The following is a 12684-nucleotide window of genomic DNA, read 5'->3' as shown; positions in this document are numbered from 1 at the left end:
ATTCTCTTCTCTTTCTATAGTCAGCTTCTTCTTTGGGCACCCTTAATTTCTCCCATAATCCTGTCCAAGGATCTTCCATCCACACCCACTCCCAGCCTGGCGGCAATTGCTCTTCCTTCCTTTTTATCTCTGCCATTCCTGCCTCAAACTCCACCCTCTTCTTCCTCTCCTTTCCTGCCTTTTCTTCCTGAACCCCCCTCCCCAACATTATTCTTTGCATTTCCTTTCCCTGCTTGTCTGTTTCTGTCCCTTGCTGCTCCGTCTTTGTGAGTGCTAATGTTGGCTAGGGTCTTGTTTCCTTATCTTTGATGTGGAGGAGAGCTGGCTCTCCAGTAAGTGGGGTATCCCTCTCGCCTCCTGTCTCACAGTGACCATTGTGGAGAGGAAGGTCGAGTATCGGGATGGATCTGAGAGAGACCTTTCAGAAAACGTTTCGTTGTTGGATGTTTGAAGAAGTTTGCTGCTGGAGAATTTGGAGGTTGGTATGATATTATTGCGGAAACATAGACTCTCAAGGATGAGATGGAGAGGCCCTTGAATCTGAGATGTAGGAGGAAGCAGAGAACAGTGGAAAGTGATGTATTGAGGCCACGAAGAAGAACCACATGTAGTAGTACAGTGCTATATTATTCATCAATGAGCTTCTCATGTTGACTCACAAGCAAGTCCCATTCAGCAAACATTCCTGTCCATTCCCCATTCAACCTGTTTTATTGCTTCCTTTTAATGTGCATGTATAGCAAAAATAAAAAAAAATAAAAAGTTTTGGCACCATAAAGGCTTAGAGGATTTCTTTCAGTGAGAGCTTTCATAGATTATAAACTACTTCCTCAAACACATGCCTGTTCCTCAAATATGTCTGAGGGAGTGGACTGAAATCTACAAAAGCTTGCAGTGACATGTATTCCATTGGTCTTTAAGGTGTCCAAACACTTATGTTTTCATTTTTGCCATACAGATTAAAACCAGATTGACATGGCTGCCTAACTGAACACCCTTCAGTGGGCAGGATCCAATACTCAATGCCCAGTGGTACAACAGTGGAATTGGAGAAGAGCAATTTTCCTTTCCCGCTGTCGGTCTCCCTATACATTCAGAAAACCTATCCAAGAAGATAATTAATTGTCGGGTGGCTCCAGGGATGGCAGAGGAAGCTGGATTATTTCTCATTAGGTCCAGATAGAAGTTACTTTAAAACACCCAGTGGAAATTGTGGCGCTATTGTTTCCATTGTGCTCACAGCTCTTGTTTCCCAGACATGTACTTTATATCAAGGAAATGCCAAAACATTTTAAGGAAATGAATCCCAGTACTCTTTATCTAAAGGCACAGCTTTGATCGACCCCTGATTTTATGTTTGCACAAAGAATGCAGATAATGTCTCTAACAGCTAGTTAAAGAGGCTGCCTTTGCATACTGTTCAGTTAAAATTAAACCCATTACCATTCCTTTCTATGAGGACACTGTCATTTTGTTGTCTAAAGCAGTGGTTCCCAACCTCGGGTAACCCAGATGTTCTTAGATTGCAACTCCAAGAGACACCAGCTAGCATATCTTGTGATGAAGGCTTCTGGGAATTGACACTCCAAGAATGCATTTCTCACCCATGGTAGGGAACCATGGGCCTAGGGGAATAATCAAGATATTTCAGTGGGAATCAGATCAGATTGCAAAAACCTGTCCCACATCCTGAGTTACAGCTGAACAGAAATAAAAGCCCGTTTCCCCACTGTGTCACTAATATTAAGAAGTTTGGGTAATTGCTAAATGTCTTGGAAAGCATTATTGTTTTCTTTTTATCTACAGCTTGCCAAATATGCACTGATGCCCATGTTTTGCTGTTCCCCATTGTTTAGGGCCTTTACCTTTTGAGAGAATAATAGTGTGCCTCTAACTGGCAGATTTAGAGGACACTTCCCCTCCCCAAGCAACTTCAGAGGGAAGTCATCCCCTTCTGAGAATTCTTAGCATCAAACTGGAATTCTCCAAATTCTTGAGGGGAAACCACTGTCACATAGTGACATAATCTAAGAGAGTTCCTGGAAAGGAGAGTAACCCTGTTTTATCACATGCACATCTATACTGCCTGAGGTGAAATTGAACACCAAGACACTTCCAGCTGATTTGACATGTTTGTGACCTCAGTCTTGAGACTGAATTATAGATTCTGAAACCTTAAGCCTGTAGATATTTGGATTTTAATCTTCCCCCACTCAAGCTCTCCTGGGCTAACCTTGAAGAAGAAGCTCACCTGGTTTTGATATCTTAGTGGTTTAACCCCATTTTCGTATATAGATTGCACAGCTTCCACACTGTCCAGTCTGCCTCTCTTTTGCAATTATGGATATATGATATGCATACAGTAAGCCCTCCCCGTTTTCACAAGTAGTGCTATTTAAACTTCCTGCATTTACCAATCAGATACACAGATGATTATAGTGATGTGCATTTGTACACATGAGTGTGCACATAGAATGTGTGTAGTAATTTTCATAAGCCCTACTCCTTGCCCCACACAATGTCTTGTTCTGAAGTGGAGAAATAACAAATCTTGCTCAGGCAACTAATCCTCTAATGGTTTCCAGAATATCTCCGTTGAGGAGATACTTAAGCTTGCCTGCTGAGAAACTCATGTGCAGTACATGCATGTGCACAGAACCCCTATATGTTGCAGTGGCTTCTGGGATATGTCAGAATACATTGTTTACACAGGACACATGAGTAAACTATGAGAGATCAAACACAAATACAATTTTTTTTCTGGGATACGAGCTCTGCTCCCAATTCCCCACACCAGTAGGGTCATTGGTAACTTCCAACCACTGAATTAAAATGTCATCTCACCCCACTTTGAACTTAATTAGCCAATCATCATAAATAGCTACAGGTTATGCTGGCCAGGTGAATTCTATGCATTTTGCTCCACAAAGTCCTCCACCACCACAAGCTCTAGGCAGAAAATAAATCAGTACCAACTGGAAAATCTCTGTATAATTTGCAACAATTGTCATCAAGGCTTCTTAATTCCGAAGATCAGAATCCCATTACAAATTTGGAACTTAGCTCGACAAATTGCACAACTAGTGTGCACTATCTTGTTAGCAGTTAATTGTACACTTAGGCATGTCCTGGTTGCATAACTGGTTGTGTGACAGGGTGCACAAGAGACAGCTACCAAACAGTCAAAATGACTTGATCAACTACCTTTACATGTACCTTTTTTTCTTAATAAGATTTTGGGAACAGTTTAACAACAGGAAACAAAAAGATTTCTCTCTGCCCAAATCAAGAAAACTGATTCACATATGAAAGAATCTGTGAGCAAGCTCCAGGTGTTCTACTGAAACAAATTCTTGCCTGAACATGTGTTTAGAGGCATCATGTTCCTCAATTCTATGTCCTCTTCCCTGAACAACTATATTGTATTTGACTGTAGTTAATAGTTCTTGGCCCTTGTCGTGAAAAACGAATTAACTGTAAAGTCTGCCCAGCCCTTGTCCCAGAACAAAATACAGGATACTTTTATATGACTGCACATTTCAGAGGAAGAATGCTGATGGATGCAGAATCAACATTTTAAAGGGAAGTCTGTATGCCACGACTCACTGATCTCACACTTGGAGAAAGCCTACATAACATTCGAAGCATCCCGCAGTTCTCACTGCTATCATAATCAAATTAATACAGAGCAGGTGTACACCAAACTCCCATAAGTACATACACATCTACAGCTAACACAGAGATTGAGAAGTGGGCTCCTATCTATTGGGCATAGGATGTGGGAAGCTACTGATTAAAAAACCTCCAGCTACACAGTGGAGAAGAATCCAGACAAGACCTACAGTGCAGATTATTTTTACAAGTCTCCCTCAAATACACCACCCCTTATGGTATAGTTAGTTTTTAGTCAGATTTGTATCACTTTACCTCAACTGACATGCAATCTCAATATAAATAGTCAGAGACTCTTAGTTTAGAAAGAATGAAAATTAATCTCTTTCACTTACGAAATCTTCATGTCAGAATACAAACAAAAACATATTTAATGGTTACATAGTATGCTACCTTCACTTGATGCCTTCATTAGTTTCTTCACTAACTAATTAGTTACATAAACACTCAGAACACTGACATGGCTAAACTGTTCCAGAACTCTCACATTACTAAGCTCTAGCAGATTTTAACAGATACTGATCCTTTTTCCACCCCATTTCCCTTTTTCTTACTAGACACCTCCATTTTGCTCTCCGACTCCTCTGATGTCCCAGTCAGATCTCTTTGAACCTCCTCATCTGCTGTGACTTCCAGCATATTTGCTTTTGGTGTCTTCTTTGGTTTCCCCATATCTATGCAATTTGGAGTTCTTTTCCTTTTCTGTCCACGAATATTAATGCTTATTTGGTCTATTATTTTAAGGCTTAGAGCAGAACTAATCTTCTACACCGCCACCTTAATTGGCAGCAAACCACGCTCCCCCCCCCCGACACTGAACTTTGACATTACTTTGCCACATATAAAATGGTGGGGAAAGGAATATGAAGGAAATAGGAAAACAATTGACTACTCTAAGTGATTGACACTCAGCCAAAGTCCCTCCCATTTAAAAGGGACACAATTTGCAAATACAAATATGAGTTAATAAATCAAGAAATATGACTAATGCAATTCATCCAGTTACTGTAATTTATAATGAATAATCAAGTTTTAATCATGTCTTTCAGCAATGATCTATATTTGTATTGTACCCTCTACAACCATGCAACTGAGAAAGAAAGAGTCAGAGAATAAGTTTCTTATCTTACTATTTGAACATTTGTGGTCAATTTGAACATTAGTGGCAATCATTGTAATGTCCTCAGAGATGGAGGTAATGTAGCACAATTGGTTTAGTCTTCTTTGAGGGAGGGTTAATTAAGATGGCAATATTAAAATTTAAATGCTGACTGCTCCCATAGGTAGATTAACTCAATGCTATAATAAAGAAAGACACAAATAAACTACTAATTATAACCATCATATTATACAGTAAATGTGATACAACACCTTGGTTATTATAGACCACATATTATGCTGTTACAAAGAATGAACCTTAACCAGGTTCATCAGCCATAGGTAATTCCAAATATAACTCCTTGGCATTGCTTGTTCAAAGCAAAGAGCCTTAATGAGGAGGTGAGAAGTCAATGAGAAACCTTACAGGACTGACATTGGCCAAACTGTTATAATGGGGTTCAATCCTCCCCCCCAAAGATATATTTTATAAATTTATTGTGTTTCTTCTTATATAAAAAGCAGTGAATCTGCCTTCATCATGGATGTCATGGAAGGTGACAACCCCCGCAAGCCACGGGGCATAAAAATAAAATCCTGTTTCATTGTACATTAAGTGCCTCAACCAAAGCAGCAAAGACCTATGATAGGTTTTCAATTGACTGAATAGCAGTCCTCACATCAACCAGCTGCTTTAACCGGTTTGTGGTATTGTAATTCATTCTCAGACAAAAACTATTGTCGAAGGAACAACAGACATGCAGTAAATTAATTCACAGAATGGATACAGTTTTCTTATTGGCCGTGACTCAGGCCTGATGACAAAAATGGTACTATAGTTACATCCCTCACACTGCAAATGGAAGCTTCTAGGCACAGATGAATTGAAGCATAAACCCACAGTCTAGTCTGAGTCCGAAATCTTCTGTTGGATTGCACTCTTAATATTTCACATTATAACTATTTTATGGCATTGCTCCCTTACCTTTTCAACTATCTCATTAGATAATGAAGTAGATAAATATGGACTTTGCACTCATAGCTTCAGTTTGTTTGGTTACTGTATTTATTTTGCAAGGGATAGCTCTGTCAGTTTGTTGCAGCGAAAATAATACAGAGTCCAGTGGCACTTGAGAAGCTGATATTTTTTAAATTATAAAATGAGCTCTTAAAGTGCTTCGTCAAATGCATGAAATCTTATCCAGAATTGCATGTCTATAGAGGGTCTACATGATTTACTATGCATAAACTTTCAGGTACCGCATCCGATACAGTCTGTGTATGGTAAAACTTGTTGATCTTTAAGGTGCCACATCTTTAAGGTGCTTGTTGGTTTCGCCACAAGAGACTAGTGCATCTCCACGCACACACATGCACTCCAAAAACGAAAGAGTATAGGGGAATTAAAGGCAAAAAGTGCAATCATGTTGTTAACACTGGCCATTCACAAAGCAGCCTGCTCAGTCTGTGCTTCCTTCTTCCCTGCTGCTCATGCAAGGAGAATCCAGCAATCCTTTCTGCAAGCAGAAAACCTTGTTGTCCTCAATGGAGCAAGCCCCAGTTTGTGTAACAACAAGCCAGAAATAGTCGGGGCAGATAAAGAGCTACTACAAGATAGTAGCCCCAAACACTAAGATACTGGCGTTAGTTATTATTTCTGAGGGTTTTTTAAAATGTTTTCCCAGATGGCCAGTGACACACACATACTTAGTCCTTGTTCAGCTTTGCTACATTTGCTGGCACTCAGCATATTACTCATCAAGTGTCAGATTAACGGTATCTCAGAATAATTATTTAATTTAATTTATTTATCTATGAAGGCCAGAAAGAGTGGCTGTCATTCCCTACATTTCTCCTGCACCTCTTCAATTAAGGTTAACAATAATAATTATTAACTCTTGTGCTGGGATGTTTATGTGGGAAATGCTAATTATGCAATTACAGTATTACTGTCAAACACACACACACACACACACACACACACACACACACACACACACACACACACACACACCATTCTGAATGATTCTTCATGTATTCAAAAACATAGTAGCCATCCTTCAGTCTCGAGAGAGACTATGGTAACGTGCTCTGCATGGAGGACTTGGAACAGCATCTAGTGTGGCTGAGGAGGCCAATTCAAGAGTGACCATCCCTTCCACACTGAGGACAAATACAATCTGTCCCCTGTCCACCCCCCTGACTTTGCTGGTTTCGGGACTGCCTCTTTGCCTCAACCTCAACCTATTCTTTTTTTAAAAATCTTAGACTTTAGGGTACATGGGAGTCTTTGCTGCAACAAAGATAGCTACTCCTTTGAAAATTTAAAATACGAAAATGGTAATACCAACATCTGCACTTGAAAGTTCACAGATTCCTTGCTGGAATATAAGAATGGCATTGGAAAAAAAAAATAAGGATGGAAAGGATAAAGCGTAGTTAGTTTCTCAAAATTTAACTATGTGAACCTCAGAGAGGTTTAATATTTTTAGTTAAAAAACTCCAAGTGTACAGTTAATTATTCTAGTTTCCTAGAAACAAACCAGGAAATTGCAATATATTAAAATATTTCTGAGGGCTGCTGCTAACCTCTTGGGGTTTGTATTAAACAATTTTAGAGAAGGTTTTGTTTTGTTCTCTACCCTCTTACTTCCCTACAGTTAAATTATGCTTTATTTTGAGGGCAGTTTCACGATGAATCAGTTGTGGTCAATCTGACTCACAGATCAGAAACAACTCCCACTGCTAAGGCGGTACAGGTATTATCTCTTCAGATGTAAATAAACATCTGTTTCCCAACTCTGCTATCAGAAATAGTGGTGGCAGAAGGACTGGGGTGGACACACAAGGCAGAGGTCATGGTCTCCCAATTGCCTTGTTGTGACAGTGGAGGAGAGGCTGATGATATGTCTGTGGAATGGACCACAGGTATGTCAGTGTTTCTTAACACAAATACCAGTTTTAGCAGAGTGATTCGCAGTCCAGGCAGTCCAGAAATAACTCACACACAGTCCAGCAGCATTTCCTTCAGCAACAGCAGTATTTACCGTAGTCTGGCAGCATAACATGTAGAAGTGATCTTCAAGCAGGAAGAAGATACAACTGACTGTACAATTCACACATATATACATATACAGGACCAATCAGATCACACATTGCATCATCCCTGAGTTGCATCATCCCTGAGTTGCATCAGCTCTGCTGAGTCATTCTGACTCAGCTTTAACACACCTGATCATTATGGATTCTCATTAATACACTCCATTCTGCTCAGGCCTGTAATTTTCCTTGACAAGGTAGAAATAGGTCAGGAGCCAGTATTAGGAGAGTCTGTACTGTGAAGAGTCCTGGAATGGAATATAGTGTGATATGGAGCAATCCTGACTCCACTGGCCCCCATGTAAAATCATTTCCTCTCCTCTATGTGAACCTGGAGCTGGCACAATTAATCCTAACCTTCACTGGAAGACAATGGAGGGATTTTTTTAAAAAAATGAGAAAACTACACCAGGCAAGGAACAACAAGGCAAAGAATGGCTCCCTCCATGTCCTGCACTTCCCAGTAAATGCGAACAGAACATCTGAAGTAGTGAACAAACCACTAGTTTGAACTCCCCTCCATCCCAACTTACAGCCACATTATACAACACGCCAGCTTCATAGTTATTAGGTGATAAAACCTCATTCCTCTGGAGACAAATGTCTTGGAAGCTGTTACACCTACATAGTCAAATGTGCAAATGAAGTCTGCGTGTTTATATCCAGACGGCCAATCACAACACAAAAGAAAGCCAACTTGCAGCTTGTGGAGTAACGGAACCCCAAGGGATGTTAAGCAGAAAAGTCTTTTATGTCTTCAGATAGCTCGCCTCCTAATAGCATCCTAATGCCATACTATCATCTGAGCCTGAGAACTGCACAAGAGTTGAGCACTTAGCAATGCCATTGTATTAGACCCCTGACTGCAGCTTCTTCTTCCCTCAATGCCTTGGGAAACCCACGAATGAGGCCAAAAGGTAGCCACCATCTCCAGCAGTTTCATAAAAGTTTTTATCAGGTATCTGAAGAAAAGCAGCTTCCTCACAACCACTTCCTTCCTTTTCTGTTTTTGCCCCTTGCAGTCCTGGTTTGCAGCAATGGACATTGCTAAATGTTTGGGTGGGTGGGGGAATTAGGGGTGGGGGGGAATTAGGGCACAGACGCAGAGGTCCCACCCACATGAAAACATTATGCAGAAGAGTTCAAGGGTAAATAAAGTCCCCCCCCCAAAATGCATCTCATAAACTTCACAAGAACATAAAATTAAAAACACTGATTTGAACATTTGAAGTAGCGCGCAGGCTTCTGTGTAATGAGAGCAAATCTTGCTGAATTTGAGAGCAAATCTTGCTGAATTCAGTAAGGCTAAGTGCAAAGAAAGTGCAAATAAGACCAGCCTCCATGTGCTGGAGAGGAGGAGAACAGAAAGAAGACAGCAGCCATGCAAGGAGAGACCTGAAGAGCTGCAGAAAGCTGCTGCAGGGCCGGAACCCAGGATGAGAGCGTCCGTAACCTCTGCTCATCACAGCTCAACCACAAAATCATGAGCAAGCCTTAAGCAATTTCCTTTATCTCTGCCTCCGTTGGGCTTCTACTGTGAGAATGCTGGTGGGTAAGAAATGTTCCCCTGTCCTCTCTGAGAGCAGAACTGAACATTGTTGCAATTTGAGTAAGATAAGACATTTTCTCCTAACACACTGGATTCCTTCAAACCTCCGGCACCTGGGAAACGTGGAGACTAAACTCATGCATGTCTCCTGAATGATCATTCAGAAAAGCAAAACAAAAACAGAAACCCAACAAATTTGGAACTTGTGTAGCAGAGAAATCTGTGCTAAGATAAACAAATGTAACCTCTTAAGAGAGTTGTTTCTAGCAAGCCCTTAACTGAGTCTGGAAGTCTTCCACGTTTGGACGACAATATCCAGAATTACGGAGCCACAATGACTATAGCCATGTTGGCTTAAGAAATTTTGGGAGTTGTGACCCAAAAACATAATGTTTTGAAGCTCTGGGTAGTAACATTTTGCCTGTTTTGACCCAAAAGTGTGCACTCCTAAATTTGACAGTTGTATCCGCAGCCGGGCATCTATAGGAATAAGGCACATAAAATACCAAATAGAAAGAGTGATGCAACAGGACTCACATCTGTCACTGCAGGAATACAGACACCTTGGATTTGCAAAAGATGCTTCATCAAGCAGAAATTAGCTCCATATATACAGAGAAATGTCTTGAAGGGATCAAATGAACACATTTATATAAAATAATAACTTAGCCTAACTTAGCCATCTTGCCTCTGTACTTTGCTTTGCTACATGAATGTGTAACCTATTATATCAGGTTTCTGCTTAGCAGACAGAAATAGACGAAGGAGAAAAGCCACCTGCATTTCTTTGCTTGCAAGTACTGGAACTGGTTTTAATTGGGAATTTATCCTTGCTTACTGATAAGCTTTAGTACCTAGCACTAAGATAGGAGAGAAGAGTTATGGCCAAAAGCCTAGACACCAGCAACCCCTCTCATGACCCCTCTTTCTCCACCCTCCTTTTCATCTGAATTTATAAAATGTATATTCTGTATAGGCACATTATGCCTTTCCTCCGCTTGTTCTGGCGGACGGAGTTGCGTCCACTTACTTTTGCGTCTTTTCAGCTGAAAATAATTCTGTTACATTAATCCCTGGTGTAGAATTCTCAGTACCATCCACATCTAAAATCCCAGGCCTAATAATCTGGTGAAAGGTGATATTTTATAGCCTGTTATGTATTTCTCAGAACAATCACAACCGTGCACAGTGGAGCAGATAGCCAAACAAACGTCTTTAGGATGCACCCTGATGGTACAAATCTTAAGCATGTTTTCTCTGAAGCTTGTTTCATTTTGTTCCATGAGATTCACCCTCTGGGCAGCAGGTTTCGATTTAAATTTCATCCATAATGACATGAAAGAAAGCTTGATTGTACTAGTTCAGAGGGAGATTCTACAAGTTGTATGCTTTTAAAAAGAGTCACTTCTCCAAGCTATGTGCTGGCTCAACAAAGAGGGACGGATAATTTCAAGAAATTCAGCCCTAAAAAAAAGGAATCCAAGGTGTCCTATATGTAATTCTGTCTGATAATTCTCCTGAACACGGCCTTGCTTTTAACGAGAAAAGCAATCTAAAAGAGAGAGGTCATGAGAAAACAAAAGAAGGGCAAACATTTCTAACATTTGCATCCTCTACTAAGAAACCACAGTTTCCTGAACTAGAGAAGCAAGCACAACATCACTTGACAGGACAAGCAGCACAACAGAAAATGTGATACAGGTCTTCTTGGTGTTTTTTTTTTAACTCACAGGAAACAAGATAGAAAAGTTCACACATGTGCCTTTTTTGCAATAGCAATGTGGGAAATAAACACTCAATCCCATGTAAGTTTACCTAGAAGTAAACCCCACTGTCTTCCATGGGGCCTCATGCAGTATAATCAGATACAAGGAGGCCTAAAGGCTCTGCTCTTTAATAGTCACCTGCTGAAATTCTCTTTCCACAATTAGTGGTCTATAAAGGCATTGCCTATTTTTGCACTTGGATTTTATTCTCTTATGGCCACATGGCTTCCCTTTACTTCAACAGAACTGTGAGACTTTTTGAAAGTCTCTGCTGCCCAAGAATCAACTGAAGATACAGTATAGCAAAACCAGTCAAACAAACAAACAAACACACCATCAAAAGCAAGGTAGATCTCATAACCTTTAAGTGAGAGCTGTGAAACCTGTAGTGTTCCAGATTTTATTGGACTCAAGTTACCATCAGCAGTTGGAAAATGGTGATGAATGAAGCCGGCAGCAGTTCTTCAACATCTGGAAGGTAACAGCATACCTCCCACTGCTTTATGGCCTTCATTTCAAATCCTACAGGCAAAACAAACAAACAAACAAACGAACACCAAACAAACAATAAATCAAATGAAAAGGACAGAAATGTGGCAGCGTTTTAAAGCCTAACTGTTATATTTTAATGTGAGATTTCATGGACAAGTCCACTTCCTCAGACGTTAGAGATATAATATAGTAACGTTTTAATACATGGCATCAAAATACAGAGACTGTGATCACTAAGAAACTTGCAAAATATGTGAGTCTATGTGGTTTCTAACACTGGGGCAATAGCCTCTGTTGATATTCAGATTTAGCTCTAAATACAGTAGTGTCTAAAAACAGTTTGTTACATTTCTTCAGATTGTCATGATATGAAATAGAGCCTTTAAGTGATGATTGTCATCTGTGTGTAAATTCTAAACAGCTGCTGCCTAACTGGGTAGCAAGCCATATGAGGTCTTCAAGAACTGTTTCCAAGGTCTTACACAGGAAATCAGATTTAGTAAATATGATTTTCCTTTTGTTTTGTGTTCCTTGTTGATGTGATTTTCATTGATTTGCTAAAAAATGGAAAGCACTGCAGAAAGCTTGTACTGAGCAAAGCACCCCGAGTCTGCTCTGTTGGTTCTGTTTTTGTTTTGCAGAGAAGCTGTGGGGACACCCCCCCTCCCCTTGTGCTTTGCTTTGATCTACCAACTAAACCTTGGGAAAGTATTAATGGCTAATAAAATTGCTACAAAAACAAACTCAGAGGTATTTGAAGCTGAGGTTTAAAATGGGAGAGTGGGGAACCTAGCCTATCGGTTCAGCGGTAAAGACATAAGAGAAGCAGCAATTGTCATTACATTGCAAGTCCTGCGCTCTTTTGTAACCAAGCTACTAAAAATGTTTGCTCTGGACATCATCCCACTGGAGTCAACACCAGAATAAATACCTTTAAGATACAATTGCAACCTATCCAGCTTTCGAGTCCTGGGATAATGAGCTGATACAGGTATTTAGCAGGTGACA

General features: G+C 40.2%; 1 long non-coding RNA gene across 1 annotated transcript in view; it reads right to left on the bottom strand.

Annotated features, from left to right (window-relative positions):
- Positions 1-12684, bottom strand: part of LOC140704492 (uncharacterized) — a 97971-nt gene that overhangs the window by 42782 nt on the left and 42505 nt on the right. The window contains exon 2 of the long non-coding RNA XR_013541890.1: positions 11546-11706. This is a non-coding gene — a long non-coding RNA (uncharacterized LOC140704492). The remainder of the gene's footprint in view (positions 1-11545; positions 11707-12684) is intronic.

The sequence above is a fragment of the Pogona vitticeps genome, chromosome 2 (genome assembly GCF_051106095.1).
Source record: "Pogona vitticeps strain Pit_001003342236 chromosome 2, PviZW2.1, whole genome shotgun sequence".
Lineage (NCBI taxonomy): Eukaryota > Metazoa > Chordata > Lepidosauria > Squamata > Agamidae > Pogona > Pogona vitticeps.
Note: the sequence above shows the minus strand (reverse complement) of the source record. Positions and strands in the feature narration are given on the sequence as shown.